At 41.8% G+C, this 6,000-nt stretch overlaps 2 long non-coding RNA genes across 3 annotated transcripts; both read right to left on the bottom strand.

The window, feature by feature from the left end:
* Positions 1 to 1,665: 1,665 nt before the first annotated feature.
* LOC121402837 lies at positions 1,666 to 2,685 on the bottom strand. Of its 2 annotated transcripts, XR_005966806.1 has the most exons (4): positions 2,389 to 2,685; positions 2,090 to 2,251; positions 1,911 to 1,996; positions 1,666 to 1,815 (listed from the first exon to the last, which is right to left on the bottom strand). It is a non-coding gene; the product is annotated as an uncharacterized LOC121402837 (long non-coding RNA). The 2 variants fall into 2 exon arrangements; XR_005966805.1 differs by having other exon boundaries at positions 2,090 to 2,685.
* A 382-nt stretch (positions 2,686 to 3,067) lies between these two features.
* Positions 3,068 to 4,530, bottom strand: LOC121402838. The gene is made up of 4 exons (XR_005966807.1): positions 4,459 to 4,530; positions 3,343 to 3,477; positions 3,191 to 3,264; positions 3,068 to 3,101 (listed from the first exon to the last, which is right to left on the bottom strand). It is a non-coding gene; the product is annotated as an uncharacterized LOC121402838 (long non-coding RNA).
* Positions 4,531 to 6,000: the final 1,470 nt, after the last annotated feature.

Raw genomic sequence — 6,000 nt, forward strand, 5'->3', positions numbered from 1 at the left:
GAGCTAATGTGCCTCCTAGATCCTGTATGTTCCATTTAACTCCTATAAAGGACTTGAGATTTGTCCAACCGTGGGAGGGAGACCTGCGCGTTAGCTTTGATCTTAATAACGGGTAAACAATATCATTTGAATCAGGAATAAATTCTTTATTTGGAATTTCTGTTGGCTCTAATTCATCAAATAGATTGTGTGGATTGTGTCTATGAGTTGGTAGACTGGCCAGTCACCTAATGATTGTAAAATGAACGCTCAGTGCTTCTTGACTTTGGTCCGTGGTTTGATATATTGAGCCTTGGTCTTTCCTTGGGGCGATGGAGCTCCAACATCAGGGGTCAAAATCTAAGGGGAAAACACATAACACTGGATCAATATACACATGAGACCATTTCTTTAATGGCCATTGACTGAACTACCGGGGAGTAGTGGGTGCAATTCTAGCAGGGCCCGCTCTGTGAGCCGCCTGCAGTTTGTGCCGGCGAAAAAACGTTGGAAAAAAACGCTTCCTGATGGGGGCTACAGTCTGTACCCGGGCCTGCCTCCCCCTGTTACTGTTTATGCCAGTGTCTTTTAAAGCTGAAAATATTCTAGCACAGATGATATTAACACAATAGAGTGTATGCCACTTACCCTCAATTGTAATTTCACCCGGATTTCACTATTCTGTTCAGTTGATTCCAGGGGCAGCCAGTCCTGCAAGGTCATTTCCGAAGCAGCCAGAAGGCGAGATAGGCGCACGGTAATACTTCCGATGGGCTTATTGTGTTCATTGTGAACCTGTGAAAATACCGGTCATAAGTGGGTCAGAAAGCAAAGAAACACAACACAGCACCCTACATGGGTACAACAGCAGCCGTAAGAAAAGCCCATTTGTACTCACCTTAAGCTTCAGTTCCTCATTAAGTGGGTTCCTTATCAAGAACTGGAACCTCTTTTTCCACTCTGCTTCTCCGTTATTTATTCTGCTCTGTTAATAGAAATAAGATGTATTCAGAATGGAATCTGGCACGGCCATTTAATGAAACAGATATTTTCACAGGGTACAAGGAAGTGTCAATCAGCGCCTCCCTTTCCTCCATAAGTAACACATATTTGGACAGTTATTCTAATACTTACTCCAAACTTCTTTACATTGTCTTCAACGCCAACCTGCACGACAGCTAACGCTTTCAGATTGTCCTTCTTCATCTGTTGGACAAGAAAAGATGTCGATCAATAATGGTGTATAATGGGAAAAAGGGAAACTTTCAACTTGGTGTTGGGAGATATTTTACACCTATTATATCTTAAATACTCGAGATTAAAAAGGACCTCAAATTAAGATAATAACAGGCAGTAGGGACAGGAATGGCAGTTAGAGGGACTTTTAATCTGACTCACTTGTAGAACAGGCAGACCCCTTCCTTTTTCAATATAGGTGTACAGAACGGCTGAAGCAATCTCATTATCTCTTTTTGGCCGAGAATTGTTCGTTACTTTCAGCACCTGGAAAACCAAAAAAAAAATTTGATGCACCAACAAAACATTCCAACGTATTTCCACGGCAGCCAGCGTAAAGGAACAGAGACTTTACCTCTTCCAGTTGGGTTGGGTCTGAAAGTAGCCTGAGACGTGTCACCTTGATATGAAGCTGGCCAGACTTTACGTTCTCCAAAATCTATCCACTAAAATAGTAAAGTAAAAAAACATAGTCAGATGCCTCAGAAAGCTTTGTATTATTAGTATTACTATTATTATCATTATATATCAACATGACTGGCTACACTTACCTTGTCTATGAATCCTCTCTCTGGCACCTCTTTAATTCTAATTCTGCAACTAGATATGGGAAAGGAAAAATAGTTAGAAACTGTCATCTACAGATTCTACAGCTGCTTATTGTTATTATAGGGGTCACATATGGACATACTCACCTGCCCAATTGCTGGTTTATCTTAACGCCTTTGTCAGACATGAGATTAAATTCTATCTCCTGGTCTGGGAGGTCAGAATATAATATCTAAGGATAAAACGAGAAATGTGGTTATAATATCTAAGATGCAATCTACTGAACTTACTGTACAGATAAATATCTGGGTATGTGATGCGATACCTCAAAGGTCTCATTCCACTTTGGATTCAAGTTCTTGTGTATCACCCTTGTCTTTGCTGTTGTTCCTCCTCCGCATATCACAACATAAGGGTTCGACGATTTGGTTAAAATTTCCTTGGCAACAAGGTTTTTGGCTTCTATGACTCGGATACGAAGCGCATTCTAAAATAAAGTGAAAAAGGTAATGTATAAGAGAAAAGAGCTTCAACGTAGACTCTCTTAGTTTTCAAAATTAAACTTTCACTCTTTGACTCTCTACAGGGAAGCAGGAAGGCTATAAAATACAAACTAGGCCTTACCCAGGGTTCTAAAAACTGCAGCTTAGCCAAATCAAATCTGGCTGCAAGGGGATGGCTGAAATGCTGCGGCGCAACGATGATCTGTCCGATTTGGTTCACAAGCTCTCTTTCCGACAGCGTTCTGAAGGAGACGGGAGAAGGAAATATGTATGTTATTCCAATGTACAAATAAGCTAGATAGAGCAGGTAGAGAATTGGGAGAGGAATAAAGCGCAATAACGTTTTTGATTAAAGACAAAAGCAATAGCTGGGAAAGGAAGGGCAGAGTATGAGTACATATAAGTCAACTTACTGAAGTCCAGGATATTCAGTAGGTGGGCAAATCCGGTCCATTGTAGTTCCAATACCTGCAATAAATGCACAGTCACATTGAAGAGTTCAAACTACAGAACTAGAAATATCTACGGTTTCCTAACTACAAATGAATTCTACCTTCATCTTACCAGCTCCAAATCTTAACTTACCGGACGATGAGGGAAATAAACGGTCAGTGCTCCAAATATGGGTGAGTCCTCCATCAGCGGTGCCAAAATTACCCGCAAGATTCCCTCCAGCTGCAAAAGAGAAAGTAATGTTTATATATGTAATAAATGCAAAGGAAGCAGCTAACGTACGCGATATAAGACTGGTAGGCTCACCTTTTATAGATTTGATGCCGGCTATGGGGGTTTTTTCCGTAAAAACCAGCATCCACCTTTATGTCGGCATTATAACTGAAAAAAGGAGCAAAAGACAATTATGTAAGGAAGGGACATTTCAGAGTGGGCAAAGGAATTAGAAAAAAGATGGGTTTGAAATGTACCTGATATCGAGATCCAACATTATTTGCTTTTTTTCTGGATCCGCATGAGTTTTCCAAGACTTTATCTGTGGGGGCTGAGCATAAAGATTGGGGTGTTACAAGAAATCTATTTACAAGAAGAGGAATAACCCAGTACAGAAAGAGATCACTACCTTCTTGCCAAAATCGATGTTGATGAAACGGAACGAGGCAAGATAATTGCTTTTGGCGCGTATGTCAGGCTGAATCCTCTCTCGAATCATCTTTTCCACGTATTTGGAAAGAAGATGCCATATGTCCTCAACAATCTGCCATTGAAACAAGTTGAAAAGGCAGAGGTTAGAGATGTAGACACACGTACATACCCATACGATAACATTTCCTGGGCCCCCTGGGTTGTGCCCACCGCAAGCCCCACCTACAAGTCCACCCTCCCACCCCACAGGTCCACCCCCACTACACAGTAAAAAAAAAAACATTGGTGGTTAGGGTTCCCACATGTTAATAAAAAATATTGGTGGTCAGGGCCCCCCATTAAAAAACATTTGTGGTCAGGGCCCCCCATTAAAAAATATTGATGGCTAGGAACCCACATGGCAAAAAAAAAAAAAAAATTGTGGCCAGGCCCCCCCCACATTATAAAAACATTGGTGGCCAGGGCCCCCCTTAAATGGATTATGAAAGTTTAAAAAAAAAGTTTCAAAAAAAATTTGGCGCTCAGGGCCCCACCACACAACAGGGACCACAAAGGGTTACCTTTAGGGGGGCCCTGCCATATTATACCTTACTTCATTAGTGGGCCCACCTGCTGTCAGTGAGCTGCCAACTACAGAAGGGAGGAGGGGAGCACAGGTGGCTGCATCTTCTTCCAGTGACACCATTTTCTTTCCTTATTGGTCACAGAATTTCGAGTCCCTGTAAAGCTGCATGGTGATTGGATGAGCTGGAGGAGAAGTTCAAACCTCAGCTATCCAATCCCTGAGCAGCTCAACTGGGACTTAAACTCAGTGACCAATTAAGGGAAAGTGATGGACAGAAGATACCTCCCCCTGTGCTCCCACCCTGCCTTCCCAAAGTTGGCAGCTCTCAGAAAGCAGGGGGCCCTGCTAATCAAGTAAGTGTGGTGTGGCCGGGCCCCCCTTACCCTCGGGGCCCCCTACAACTCTCCCCCCTGTCCCCCCCTGATGGCAGCCCTGCCCATGCATGCCCAAATTTCCCATGTACAATCATCCAGTGACAAAGAATAAAGTGTAAATAAATATATATATATATATATAATATATACTTACCACATTCAGGGACTCGATTTTCTCAAAGTCTTCACGTGGAACCTGCAGGAACAGAGAGGAAGAAGCGTGTTACGGTTTCATGTCCATTATTGTATTTAAACGTTTACATGATAAACCAAGTCTATTTTAAGTAGGGAATGCACTGAATCCAGGATTCAGCCAGGATTTGGATTCAGCCGAATCCTTCAGCCGGTGAGAACCAAATCCGAATCCTGATTTGCATATGCAAATCAGGGGCGGGGAGGGAAATTACACAACTTTTTTTTTTTTACAAGGAAGTAAAAAATGTTTCCTCTTCCCACCCCTAATTTGCATATGCAAATTCGGATTTGGTTCTCGGACTAATCTTTTGCTAGGGATTCGGCCGAATCCAAAATAGTGGATTCGGCGCCTCCCTAATTTTAAGATGGGTGCGTTTGTTTATACATTAACTTTTTAGGAAGTCATAAGTGTCTTATTCTTAGCAACTTTTCAATTGGCCTTAATATGTTTAAAGTATCTTTTTTAGTTTCAAATGGTTTTAGCGGGATATATTCAGGCTAGATAATTGGTGAACTAAGCTAATGGAGTGTCCACATCTATATTGAGAATATAATTATTTGAAAAATAATTGGAGGTGAAGTCCCTTTTTTCAAATAATTGTATCTTTTTTAGTATTATTCTAAGTTTCAAATTGGGGTCACCGACCCTGGCAGCCAAAAGAACGTTACCCTTGGGCATAAAATCTGACTTTTTCTTGAAATTGTTCTTTTTTTTTTACTATCCCTTTAAACTAGGCAAAGGGGGCTTCAATTTGTTTCTACAATTGAGGGATGACTGCTCATTACCCATAAGCTTTTATATGACCCACATCCTTGACTCATTAAAGGTGCCATTAAAATTAGGGATACACCGAATCCAGGATTTCGGTTCGGGATTCGGCCTTTTTAAGCAGGATTCGGCCGAATCCTTCTGCCAGGCCGAACCGAATCCTAATTTGCATATGCAAATTAGAGGCGGGGAGGGAAATTGCGTGACTATTGTCACAAATCAAGAAAGTAAAAAATGTTTTCCCTTCCCACCCCTCATTTGCATATGCAAATTAGGGGTCGGATTTGGTTCTTTTAAGAAGGATTCGGTGCATTCCTAATTAAAATAAGTTGTTTGGGTTCCCGAGTTGCCACTTGTCTGGTTTTGACAAGGACAGAGGCGTTTTCCGGGTCAAAACTGGAAAACCAAAGAAGGAAACTCAGACCAGATTCCCTTTGATTGTCATGGCAATCGGCCAATCGCTGATCTCCATGTCATAGCCCCATGCCTGACCGTACTAGTCCCTCCTCTGACTTCAGTGGTCATGCTACTGACATCACCAGCCTTGCCCCATGACGTCACCGCTTCCCCCTCCCCCATATCCTGAAGACAACGAGAGGAAAGGTGGCAACCCTATTTGGGTCATGGCTCAGTGGTTTGAAAAAGAAACTTCAACATGAATTGATAAATAATAAAAAGAAACAATAAAATGATATTCTTCAATACAAACAATTGAAATGTCTACCCCTTTAA

This window comes from Xenopus laevis, chromosome 4L (genome assembly GCF_017654675.1).
Source record: "Xenopus laevis strain J_2021 chromosome 4L, Xenopus_laevis_v10.1, whole genome shotgun sequence".
NCBI lineage: Eukaryota > Metazoa > Chordata > Amphibia > Anura > Pipidae > Xenopus > Xenopus laevis.